This window comes from Salvelinus namaycush, chromosome 33, assembly GCF_016432855.1.
Source record: "Salvelinus namaycush isolate Seneca chromosome 33, SaNama_1.0, whole genome shotgun sequence".
NCBI lineage: Eukaryota > Metazoa > Chordata > Actinopteri > Salmoniformes > Salmonidae > Salvelinus > Salvelinus namaycush.
In genome coordinates, this window is record NC_052339.1 from 16,961,980 (window position 1) to 16,976,057 (window position 14,078).

The following is a 14,078-nucleotide window of genomic DNA, read 5'->3' on the forward strand; positions in this document are numbered from 1 at the left end:
ATATTGTTCAGAGGGTCTTGATGGTGTGGAGGCAATGTTCAATGCATGGGGTATACATGTACATTTGAGTCATTTAGAAGACGCCAGCATACATTTTCATACTTTTTCATATACAGTCAGTGACATGCATTAGCCATACTAATTTGAGCAGTCAGAGATTATTTCTCTGGTGCTGTCATGACTAGCGCTTGAAGTGAAACGTAAAAGGTGCCAGTGGTTTGTTTACTAGTTCATATTTTACAGCTGCTGGATGGTAGGCTACTCCATTACTAAACACTTAGGGGGCCAGTTGGTCGGCACCGGCTCACTACTTCAACCACATTGCCGTGGTCACTTTCACTCATAGTGTTCAAAATGACATTACAAAATGTATTTTTTTATTTAACCTTTATTTAACTAGGCAAGTCAGTCCAGACCAAATTCTTATTTACAATGACGGCCTACCCCAGCCAAACCCTCCCCTAACCCGGACGACGCTGGGCCAATTGTGCGTCCCATCAATTGTGCGCCGCCCTATGGGACTCCCAATCATGACCGGTTGTGATAAAGCCTGGGATCGAACCAGGGTCTGTAGTGACGCATCTAGCACTGAGATGCAGTGCCTTAGACCGCTGCGCCACTGAGGAGCGCAAATCTCCTGCACTGTGAAGCAGAGAGTGAGCCAGCTTTTGTTTATCAGGGGAAAATGACACGTTGGCCATGCAATGCAGCGTGTGATCTGTTTCTCATTAGTGTGAGTGGTCTGGTCTGTAGTCAGCTGTTTTGTTTCCCCTTTCATCTTTTACAGTGTTTGGTGGTGGAATCAGAAGCCTAGCACACACACACACACACACACACACACACAAACACACACACCTCTGGGCAGAGTCTCTTCTATATATGGGCGGGGTCTCCTCTCTCTGACAAGCTGGCTTAGCAGAGGCCTTCTGCCACACAGCTGATAAAGCCTGGAGACCATCACTACAGTATTTCCGTCTCCAGGGAGACAGGAAAGGGAAACTCCCCGTCAGATGTTACAACATGAGATAAGTTGACTTTGTAGGGAACTCAGAGCTTGAGATGTAATCTAAACACTTTGTGCTGACTGACTGAACACAATGCACCAGATAAATTATGTTGCCCCCCCGTCTCTCTCTTTCTGTCTTTATTTCTGTCTTTATATCTCTTCTCTTTATCCCGCTCTCTCTCTCTCTCTCTCTCTCTCTCTCTCTCTCTCTCTCTCTCTCTCTCTCTCTCTCTCTCTCTCTCTCTCTCTCTCTCTCTCTCTCTCTCTCTCTCTCTCTCTCTCTCTCTCTCTCTCTCTCTCTCTCTCTCTCTCTCTCTCTCTCTCTCTCTCTCTCTCTCTCTCTCTCACATGTCTATGTAGACATTCTGTGAATCAGTGCACGGACCAGATTTGAAGATAAAAAACAAGACATCTTGAAGATCTGGATACAATTATCTCCAATACAGCCGGTTACCTGCTGTGGTGCCTGCTGGGTAAGGGGAAGTAGGTGAGAGGGATCAAATGACTTCCCCTCATTACTCATAGACAGACACACATTGATACACTGATGTTCCTCCTGTTGGAAGGGCTGTGTTGTGTTGCCTCAGTTCACTGATGACTAGCAGTGAGTTTACCATAACACACCTAGTGAAATATTTAACATACAAAACAATACAAGAGGAAAATGTAATGATAAAGTAGCCTTAAAATAAAATGTGCTGTCACTACTTTGTCAGTACACATATTTATTGAGTCTCCTATGGTTATCCGACGTATACAGATTGAAATTTACACATTTTTAAAGGCTGGACTCTTGTAATGTAGGCCTATGCAGTTTAAGCAAACTTAATAAGCCATTAACAGGTTATAGTTTTGAATGTTGATCTGACTAGCCATGGCCTCCGGTTAGAGAGAGCAACGCATCTTTTTTAAATCATGCCAGCCATATAAATAAGTAATAGTCGATGTTAGCAAAGTCACTATCTATGATTTTACAAGTGCATATATTGTAATTCAGTCACACTGCCCTAAATGATAACATCTAGTAGTCAACTTTCACCACATCTTATAGCCAGAGCCATCCATGCAAACCAATGAAAGATGTTACACTGCATTACATCTTATAGCCAGAGCCATCCATGCAAACCAATGAAAGATGTTACACTGCATTACATCTTATAGCCAGAGCCATCCATGCAAACCAATGAAAGATGTTACACTGCATTACATCTTATAGCCAGAGCCATCCATGCAAACCAATGAAAGATGTTACACTGCATTACATCTTATAGCCAGAGCCATCCATGCAAACCAATGAAAGATGTTACACTGCATTACATCTTATAGCCAGAGCCATCCATGCAAACCAATGAAAGATGTTACACTGCATTACATCTTATAGCCAGAGCCATCCATGCAAACCAATGAAAGATGTTACACTGCATTACATCTTATAGCCAGAGCCATCCATGCAAACCAATGAAAGATGTTACACTGTATTACATCTTATAGCCAGAGCCATCCATGCAAACCAATGAAAGATGTTACACTGTATTACATCTTATAGCCAGAGCCATCCATGCAAACCAATGAAAGATGTTACACTGCATTACATCTTATAGCCAGAGCCATCCATGCAAACCAATGAAAGATGTTACACTGCATTACATCTTATAGCCAGAGCCATCCATGCAAACCAATGAAAGATGTTACACTGCATTACATCTTATAGCCAGAGCCATCCATGCAAACCAATGAAAGATGTTACACTGCATTACATCTTATAGCCAGAGCCATCCATGCAAACCAATGAAAGATGTTACACTGCATTACATCTTATAGCCAGAGCCATCCATGCAAACCAATGAAAGATGTTACACTGTATTACATCTTATAGCCAGAGCCATCCATGCAAACCAATGAAAGATGTTACACTGCATTACATCTTATAGCCAGAGCCATCCATGCAAACCAATGAAAGATGTTACACTGCATTACATCTTATAGCCAGAGCCATCCATGCAAACCAATGAAAGATGTTACACTGCATTACATCTTATAGCCAGAGCCATCCATGCAAACCAATGAAAGATGTTACACTGCATTACATCTTATAGCCAGAGCCATCCATGCAAACCAATGAAAGATGTTACACTGTATTACATCTTATATTCCTGTTTTCAGAACCACACTCCATGTCAAAGATATTAAGATATTGGCTTCATTTTATGCAGAGAGTATATTCAAAATCATCAGAGGAGCCATTGAGAACATGGTAATATGGAAGTCAGCAGTTTTAAGAAAACAGACTAACTCCTTTGAGGGAGGGATAAGTTGCAGTCCCTTCAGTTGTTTCAGCACGGTAAATCTCTGTGTCTCTGTTATTTCACTTCAACAGAACCCATGCCAGAGAGAGAAAGAGATAGAGAGTATTGAAACTTGCTGAAATTCATTTCCTCTTTTGCAAAATACATTTCTGTTCTTTAAATTATTGCAAGCCCTCAGTTTCTCTAACCGGAGCAGAGGTTATTTCAACTGAAAAACCACCCAAAACCATAGAGACAGTATTTCAGAGCTGTAGCTAAGGTGAAGTAAACAACTGCAATATGTGATAAGTTAATAATTTCCTATACATGCAAGCACTACAACACACAAATGCTATTTGTAATCTTCCTAATTTAGTTTAGATGCTGTGTTAATTCATTTTACGTACTCAGTTACCATAAAAATGGTTCACAAGTATCCTTCCTCTTTTAATCCTAATGTATACATGACAAGAATATTCCATATTCCATATACTCATCATTTTGCAACATACTGCAGCTTTGACAGAGCAACAAGGTTCAAGTTACATCCGTCAAATGTTACTTTAGAATGTAACTTTCATAAACTGTTTTGTCAAAGTACAACTGTGTTATAAAATGGGCTTACAAAGCAGTTGTAAAAAAATGTATACATAATCAATACATAATTCATATTCCCTAATAATATGTTGGACTGGTTATGTTAATCAGCTCTAGCAATACATTAATTTAGTAATATACATTTGCATAACTGCCTTTAACGTGATGTGCCAAATCTAGGCTTGCTGTGAGCCTACAACTTTCTTAGCCAGTCCCAGCAGCACAGGATATTTGAGGGTCCTGTTCTTCCAAGACTCTGGGATTCCCTGAAGACCTGTCTGGAAAGACAAGGGAGGAGAAACAGATAAAGGCTACAGTATATAAAATGCTAAGCCTTCAGAGCAGACACAAAGCAATCCATCCGAGGTCAAACTCATTACCCAGGCTGAAACTATGGACACGGGATACAGAAAAGTAGTTTTATTGCTCACTCATTATATAGGCTTCACCTTATAGTCAACATGTATAAATTGGATGAAGGTTGATTTATAGAACAAATAACTTGAATGATTAGGTTTGAATATCCTGCTGTGTGGAATGTCTTACAATCAAATGACCATGTAACAACTATGTAAATACTAGCTACTTGAAATACTAGCTAGCTACTTCTAATGAATAAAGGTTCCATGTTTTGATCATATTTGCATGGGCCAGACAGTATAACTGACTGTAAGTTGCTCTGGATAAGAACGCCTGCTAAATGACCAAAATGTAAATGTAGGGTTTTGCTCCAACCCTACCTGTGCTCCAAAACAGGCCCCTATGAATGAGGCCCTACTGGCGGTGCATCCCCCACGGCGCATGGTTCCCCTGACTGCCTCCTCCAGCTGGCTCAGTGTCAGGACCCCATGCAGCGCTCCCTGGAATGCACCTGGCAAGGCTGGGGATAGGAACCGCAGACACATAAGGACCAAGAGGTAATTGTCTTCATACTCTTTACTCATGTCATCAATCATTCAATATATTTCTTAAGTTTTATTGGGCAGTGTATGTGGTTAGATTTTCCATGTCAATAAATCCTTTTGAACTGAGAGGTGAAGGGAGGAAAACACCAACATGAGTTACACACATCCTAACATGAGTTACACACATCCTAACATGAATTACACACATCCTAACATGAGTTACACACATCCTAACATGAGTTACACACATCCTAACATGAATTACACACATCCTAACATGAGTTACACACATCCTAACATGAGTTACACACATCCTAACATGTGTTTTAGGTTCAAAGATGCAGGAGCTCCCGTCTCCCACTTCAGACGGGAGGGAAATTTAAGCACGGGTTCATTAATGACGGGATCAAAGACTAGAGAGAAGGAAATCACTTTCTTAGACCAGGGCTAACTAACTAACTAGCTAACGGATGTGCTGACTGGGATGGTGTGGTTACGGTGCCAAGTCGACAGACTGGACCCTGCTGCTGCCACAGCCGTGCTGGCGACGCCACCTACCTAGTGTGTGTGTGTGTGTGTGTTTGGGACCTACCTCATGTGTTAGTGAACACAGCAGGTATCAGCTCTGGGGAATGCTTGGCTAAGTTGTCCTTCACCTGACAGATTTGTGCTGCAATGGTGAAAGGCAGAGTGAAATGCAACATTTAACACTTCCCATATGCATTTTTTATTACCATACTTTGGGGGAAAATTATATTTTCTTCATTAACCTGCCACTCAAGATTCTATGTCCATTTACATTTTACAGTCTTGTGTTACCTTTTTAGGTTTTGACTGTGTAACGGTCTATGTTTAGCTGGTGCAGAGGAGTCAGGCGCAGGACAGCAGAGATTAGTAAATAAAGGTAACTTTACTCAGTCATCAAAATACAAGAATAAATCCAAGCCCACAATACGGACCACAAATACAACAAACAATCACTCACAACCAAACATGGGGAACAGAGGGTTAAATACTAAACAGGTAATTGGGTTAGTGAAACCAGGTGTGTAAGACATAGACATAACAAATGGAAAATTAAAATCGGATCGGCGGTGGCTAGAAGGCCGGTGACGTCGACCGCTGAACGCCGCCCCAACAAGGAGAGGGACCGACTTCGGCGGAAGTCGTGACAGACTGGCTGAGATTTGGCTGTTCCCACCATTGTATTAATATTTAATATACAATATGTATAATCTAACGCTCATAGGAGATTAGTAAAATAAAATAGTTGAGATTTACATCATTACTTAACATTCTATCTAGGCTGCACTTCAAATGGCACCCTATTCCCTAAATAGTGCACTACTTTTGACCAGAGCTCTATGGGCCCTGGTCCAAAGGAGGGCAGTAAATATGGAATAGGGTGCCATTTGGGATGAAGCCCTAATAATGCATGAGCAGAAAGATTGTGAATGTTTATAAGCGGGAGTGGCATTAGAGTCGTACCAATAACAGCCCTGTCCAGATCCTGAGGGTTGTTTCTGTTTGGGTCGTTGAGCTGGGCCAACACTGAGTCCAGAGCATTGGGGTCAGAACCATTCAGGATGAAATGCTCCAGGAACCTGACAAGAAATGCATACTGAACAAAATTATAAACTCAACATGCAACAATTTCAAAGATTTTACTGAGTTACAGTTCATATAAGGAAATCAGTGAATTGAAATAAATTCATTAGGCCCTAATCTATGGAATTCACATGACTGGGAATACCGATATGCATCTGTTTGTCACAGATACCTTAAAAAAAGAAGGTAGGGAGGTGGATCAGAAAACCAGTCAGTATCTGGTGTGACCACCATTTGCCTCATGCAGCACAACACATCTCCTTCGCATAGAGTTGATCAGGCTGTTGATTGTGGCCTGTGGAATGTTGTCCCACTTCTCTTCAATGGCTGTGAGAAGTTGCTGGATATTGGCAGGAACTGGAACATGCTGTCGTACACATCGATCCAGAGCATCCCAAACGTGCTCAATGGGTGACATGTCTGGTGAGTATGCAGGCCATGGAAGAACTGGGACATTTTCAGCTTCCAGGAACTGTGTACAGATCCTTGCGACATGGGGCCGTGCATTATCATGGAGAAAATGAGGTGATGGCGGATGAATGGCATGACAATGGGCCTCAGGATCTCATCACAGTATATCTGTGTTTTCAAATTGACATTGACAAAATGCAATTGTGTTTGTTATCCATAGCTTATGCCTTGCCATACCATAACCCCACCGCCACCAATGCAGCGTTCTGTTCACAATGTTGACATCAGCAAACCGCTTGTCCACACGACGCCATACACGACGTCTGTGGATGTGAGTTAGACGTACTGTCAAATTCTCAAAAACAACGTTGGAAGCGGCTTATGGTAGAGAAATTAACAATAAATTCTCTGGCAACAGCTCTGGTGGAAATTCCTGCAGTCAGCATGCCAATTGCACTCTCCTTCAAAATCAAAATTTGAGACATTTGTGGCGTTGCGTTGTGTGACAAAACTGCACATTTTAGAGTGGCCTTTTATTGTCCTAGCACAAGGTGCACCTGTGTAATGATCATGTTGTTTAATCACCTTCTCGGCCAAACCTGGACCAATTGTGCGCCACCCTATGGCACTCCCAATCACGGCCTGTTGTGATACAACCTGGATTCAAACCAGATGTCTGTATTGATGCCTCTAGCATTGAGATGCAGTGCCTTAGACCGCTGCGCCACTTGGGAGCCCATTAAGCATTGATTGTGTTATGAAGCATATTAATGGACGTGAGTAGTGAGATAAATTACACAATTTATGAGGCCTTTATGCATTAAGAGCCATTTTCTGCTCTATAGGCCTACAGTACCTTGCTGCAGCCAGTGTCATGGCCACACACATATCGTTGTTCTGGGTTACACGTATGGCTGTCTCCACCTTCTCCAACATCTCCGGCATCCCAGCAAACATCGCCACAACGGGAGCCATCTTGGTGACCCCGTCCATCTGACAGTCCACATCACATCCTGAAATGGAGAGTGAAAAAGTAAAATCTTTGATTCCCTCAATTCCTCACGTCCCTCTCAAAGCTCATTGGAGGAGGAGGTCTAAGGAGAGGGACCTTGGAGCCTATCCTCCAATGCGCCTTGAGAGGGAGGTGAGGAATCAGTGACAGAAGGAATCAGCGATTTGACAGCTTGTACTTTTTTCAAACAGGTTGTGTCTAAATGTAACTCATAATAAATGAACCCAGGACAGACGTGCTTCCTTTCAGCTGGTGATCTTTATGTTATTGTACCTGTCTTTTCTTTTCCTGCATCCACGTTCCTCATGAAGGCTTTGAGGCTTGCGTTTCTCCAAGGGCCATCAATGGGGAGGACAGCTTTAGGACCTTTACATTTCAATTGAGAGTGAACAGCTTTAGCTGACTGAAAAAAATATAAACTCTCTCACTGTCAATTGCGTTTATTTTCAGCAAACTTAACATGTGTAAATATTTGTATGAACATAACAAGATTCAACAACTGAGACATGAACTGAACAAGTTCCACAGACATGTGACTAACAGAAATTGAATAATGTGTCCCTGAACAAAGGGAGGGTCAAAATAAAAAGTAACAGTCAGTATCTGGTGTGGCCACCAGCTGCATTAAGTACTGCAGTGCATCTCCTCCTCATGGACTGCACCCGATTTGCCAGTTCTTGCTGTGAGATGTTACCCCACTCTTCCACCAAGGCACCTGCAAGTTCCCGGACATTTCTGGGGGGAATGGCTCTAGCCCTCACCCTCCGATCCAACAGGTCCCAGACGTGCTCAATGGGATTGAGATCCGGGCTCTTTGCTGGCCATGGCAGAACACTGACATTCCTGTCTTGCAGGAAATCACGCACAGAACAAGCAGTATGGCTGGTGGCATTGTCATGCTGGAGGGTTATGTCAGGATGAGCCTGCAGGAAGGGTACCACATGAGGGAGGAGGATGTCTTCCCTGTAACGCACAGCGTTGCGATTGCCTGCAATGACAACAAGCTCAGTCTGATGATGCTGTGACACACTGCCCCAGACCACGACGGACCCTCCACATCCAAATCGATCCCGCTCCAGAGTACAGGCCTCGGTGTAACGCTCATTCCATAGACGATAAACGCAAATCCAACCATCACCCCTGGTGAGACAGAACCGCGACTCGTCAGCGAAGAGCACTTTTTGCCAGTCCTGTCTGGTCCAGCGACTGTGGGTTTGTGCCCATAGGCGACGTTGTTGCCGATGATGTCTGGTGAGGACCTGCCTTACAACAGGCCTGCAAGCCCTCAGTCCAGCCTCCCTCAGTCTATTGCGGACAGTCTGAGCACTGATGGAGGGATTGTGCGTTCCTGGTGTAATTCGGGCAGTTGTTGTTGCCATCCTGTACCTGTCCTGCAGGTGTGATGTTCTGATGTACCGATCCTGTGCAGGTGTTGTTACACGTGGTCTGCCACTGCGTGGACGATCAGCTGTTCGTCCTGTCTTCCTGTAGCGCTGTCTTAGGCGTCGCACAGTACGGACATTGCAATTTATTATCCTGGCCACATCTGCAGTCCTCATGCCTCCTTGCAGCATGCCTAAGGCAAGTTCACGCAGATGAGCATCTTTCTTTAGGTGTTTTTCAGAGTCAGTAGAAAAGCCTCTTTAGTGTCCTAAGTTTTCATAACTGTGACCATAATTGCTTACCGTCTGTAAGCTGTTAGTGTCTTAGCGACCGTTCCACAGGTGCATGTTCACTAATTGTTTATGGTTCATTGAACACGCATGGGCAACAGTGTTTAAACCCTTTATAATGAAGATCTGTGAAGTTATTTGGATTTTTACATATTATCTTTGAAAGACTTGGTCCTGAAAAAGGGACGTTTCTTTTTTTGCTGAGTTTTACATGTTCAATCACCATACTGTGGAGAATAGTTTAAAAACCCTGGCTTCATGATATCCCAATAGGAAAGTGTTTTTGTCCGGAACATTCTTTTTTCAAAAGGGGATTCCCCATAAGTTACCAAAGGGGAAAACAGAACTCTGTGGTATAAAAAACTGACAAAAGCACACAACCACTCTACCCCTCTGTGGGACCAGATGACTAGTCAGTTTTTCACTTTTTTTTTTATACTGTTTCTCTTGTCATTGGTCAGACGATGGGGCACAGAAAAGCAACAGTTTGTACACATACAGGAAATGACTGCTGATTGGTTGCCTACCGTTCTTTTGTCTGTATGGGTTATTGAGAGGAAGATCATACACAGTGTCTGGGCCAAAGAACTTGTAGATGCGCTTGGTCAAGTCCTCCACGTTCACATCTAGTGATTACCAATAAAAACATAGAGCATATGAGTATATTATGTCATTCATGGAGTGAACACGATAAAACTAACTCGACGTGAAATGTTCTTTATTTAGCAAGACATTAGGCCATTGGATGTTCGTCCTATTGGGTGTCAGTATGCTACCTCCACATTGACTGAGTGACTCTAGCAGTACGTAGGCCTGGTCTCCGTAGCACGTCTGCTCTCCGGTCTCTCTGCGGTAGAACGGGTTAGCTGACTGAGGGCGGAACTCTGGACACGGTTCCAGATCTGACAGAACCTCCTTCAGTCGCTCTGGGTTGTAAATCCAATGCATGGGCTGGGCTGTTAGGGTGGGGTACATAGAAAAGAGAAAGTTACTGGACTGATATTAGTGTAGCCTTAGTATTTTGACTTTTATTTTGGCATAGACCTAATGTATTGAGTCATTGTTATATTCTGTGACCCTTATTTCCTGTGGATATAGTATAAGGTATCTACAACCAGAAATAGGGGTTTCATCAGCTTGGATCCAACTCACTTCCCTGTCATAATATTCAGTCTTCAGTATGCGTTATATACTGTGGTTATTAGACATAATGACATTGAACACTTTTCAAATCTAGAACGAGTCCAGATCATTAATTGCCATACTGTACGTGTACGGCTTGTAATATTGCACATAGCAAGAGCGCAATGTTAATCAATCCATATGACATTGATTGTATGTACTTTAATTCTAATGGAACATTATTGATTTTATAACACTGTTGTTTAACTTTGTTGAGAAGACAGAGTAGGGTAACACCCTTTAATACTCTTAATATCATCAGTGACAGATGTGCAGCTGTGCAGCTGTCTCATACTGATTAACACCAAGACATTACATCAGAGCTATGTTTGAGCCAGTGCTGCAGTATCTTATTGGGATATTACTGTTAATGAAAAGATATCAGTCCCATGAAATTACCTGCTGCGTCTGCCACAGCTGCTCCAATGATTGCTCCTATGGCTCTCTCTGCCACAGTTGAAGCCATCTGTGTCATTTAGGCCAACAGAAACAGAATTAGCGGTTAAAATGGCTTTCTCTTGAAATGTATTTCAGCTTTTCAGTTTTTCTCTCCTTTTATTGTACTGGATGACAAAATGTGAATTTTGAATAATTGAAATTGAAAACATTATTACTTGATACTATATTGGCAAGAAAAATAACAATATTTAACATGGTTGTAATATAAAATATATGAATCAACTAAGAAATGTAACAGACAGTTGAGCATACGGCCCTCTGTACTGTACGTCATACATTCAAAACAATATGAGTCAATTAGCACACAAGATTAACACTTTCCTTACCATAGTTTTCTTCTTATTCTCCCCCCAGCATCACACTGATGTTGTTTTGAAAACTTGACTGACGTTGTGTCATCTGACGCTGGAGGACTGCCCAGATATACTGAGACGGTTATAACACTGCAACGATGACTCATGAAAAAGGCCAGAGGTCTGAGAGAGACCGGTAGGGGGCATATATTCTGATCTGTTATTGCATCGCTCAGGTTTAAGATAAGATGGTTTAATAAAATATGTTACTCAGTGAAACCATGGTAACCTTTTTTGAATACAGTGTTTGCTCCCAGGATACTCATGTGGGTAATCCCCCTCTATTTCCATGTTTGTATGCTTTCCACTCCACTGCTTTGCCCATCAGTTATACACAGCTGATGCCCTCTGGCCGTCTGATCTGACCTCCCTCATCCTAACCCTCTCCTGGGTCTCCCAGCCCATTGATTCGTCAGGTCTCTCCTGGCCCTTTCAGACCAGCCACATACTGAGAGTGTTAGGGTTATATCATTCAGACGATCAATACAGGAGACAAAACAATGAACACAACCTATGGTGCCTCTTCTATCACTTAGGGGCTATAATGCTAGCTCTCAGATCCATTTAGACCATATCTGCTCTGTCCAAAAGTGTTTTGACAATTCATCTGTAAGACAATAAACCTCAGCTCAGTAATATAATATTTATATACTAACCATAACACACATATAATAACTTTATCTACAGTGTATATACACATTTTAAATCATGTTTATACCATAGGATTATACTATGGGACAAGGCCTAGGTCAAATCTAACATGAGAAGTGTTTGTTCCTGCAAAAGGCTAATGTTACATTCTGGATGTAGCTTAAATAAAACCACCTGCCCACCCGACCAATCCAGCAACATCATCTCAGGATGTGGAGTGAAAGGAGCCCTGTGGTGTAAATATATTGTCCATTGTCACCAGATGAAATGTCAGTGTGAGCGAAGGCCAAGGAGAGGGTTTCCATATATTACAAACATGATGCCGGGCTCTGGAGAGAAGTGGATTGTGGGAATGTGGGCTATGTGACAGGGCCTGGGTGCTCAGGAGGACTGAGCTTTAGGGCTTGATCATCTGGCTGCCCAGTGGGGGTATGCCACTATGCCATCCTGTGCCAAGCCTCCGAAATAGCGGCAGGGACTGAGAGAGGGACAGGAGAGGGAAGAGGAGATAGCTTGACAGTGACCCTGGCCTGAACACATAGTGCCTCTCTCTCTCCCTCTATCACTCTCTCCCTCTCCTCTCTAGCTCTCTCTCTCTCTATCCCTCCCTCCACTTCATTCCTCTGTTGGCCCTGCCCTGTCAGGCTTCCAATATCCAAATAAAAGTTTAAAAAAATAACAGTATCAAACGAAGTTGATGTTCCATAATATAAATAAACAGGAAATCTTACTCACCATTGCTCTCGTGAATCAAAACAGTTTTAAAAGCAGTAAGAAAGTTCAGGACAAATATGTACAAATACGGTCAGTGCTTTTCAGCCGGTCTCCATCGACTGTGTCTCGTATCTCATATTGTATGCCCCAAATCTAAACATGGACTCAGACTCCAACAAACAGTTTTCAAAATCTACCAACCTAAATACATTGAAATGAGAGGCTACTTGTTTAGATGACCAGACACCCTCATAAGACAATGGCACACTATGGGTATGTCCTCTGTGACGAGGATTACGATTCAAAACATAATTCACATTATCAGACAAGGGGACTAGGTCCATTTGAAGCCTGTCTGTATGTGCCTATCTATGTTGATGAATCTCAATATTTATCTCAACACAGTGCCTTTGGAAAGTATTCAGACCTCTTTACTTTTTCCACATTTTGTTACTTTACAGCCTTATTCTAAAATGGATTAAAACGTTTTTTTCCCCTCATCAATCTTCACACAATACCCCATAATGACAAAACTAAAACAGGTTTTTGACATTTTAAAAAACCCCGGAAATGTACAGAAGTATTCAGACCCTTTATTTAGTACTTTGTTGAAGCACCTTTGGCAGCGATTACAGCATCGAGTCTTCTTTGGTATGATGCTACAAGCTTGGCACACTTGTATTTGTGGAGTTTCTCCCATTTTTCTCTGCAGATCCTCTCAAGCTCTGACAGGTTGGATGGGTAGCGTCGTTGCATAGCTACTTTCAGGTCTCTCCAGTGATATTAGATTGAGTTCAAGTACGGGCTCTGGCTGGACCACTCAAGGACCTTCAGAGACTTGTCTCGAAGCCACTCCTGTGTTGTCTTGGCTGTGGGCTTAGGGTCGTTGTCCTGTTGGAAGGGGAACCTTCACCACAGATTTTCATCAAGGATCTCTCTGTACTTTGCTCCGTTCATCTTTCCTTCGATCCTGACTAGTCTCCCAGTCCTTGCCGCTCACAAACATCCCCACAGCATGATGCTGCCACCACCATGCTTCCCCGTAGGGATGGTGCCAGGTTTCCTCCAGACGTGACGCTTGGCATTCAGGCCAAAGAGTTGAATCGGGGTTTCATCAGACCAGAGAATCTTGTTTCTCATGGTCTGAGAGTCCTTTAGGTGCCTTTTGGCAAACTCCAAGCGGGCTGTCATGTACCTTTTAGTGAGGAGTGGCTTCCGTCTG

General features: G+C 42.7%; 1 pseudogene; it reads right to left on the minus strand.

Moving 5' to 3' along the window:
• Positions 1-1,714: 1,714 nt before the first annotated feature.
• On the minus strand, positions 1,715-11,553 carry LOC120028149 (annotated as a pseudogene).
• Between the last annotated feature and the right edge of the window lie 2,525 nt (positions 11,554-14,078).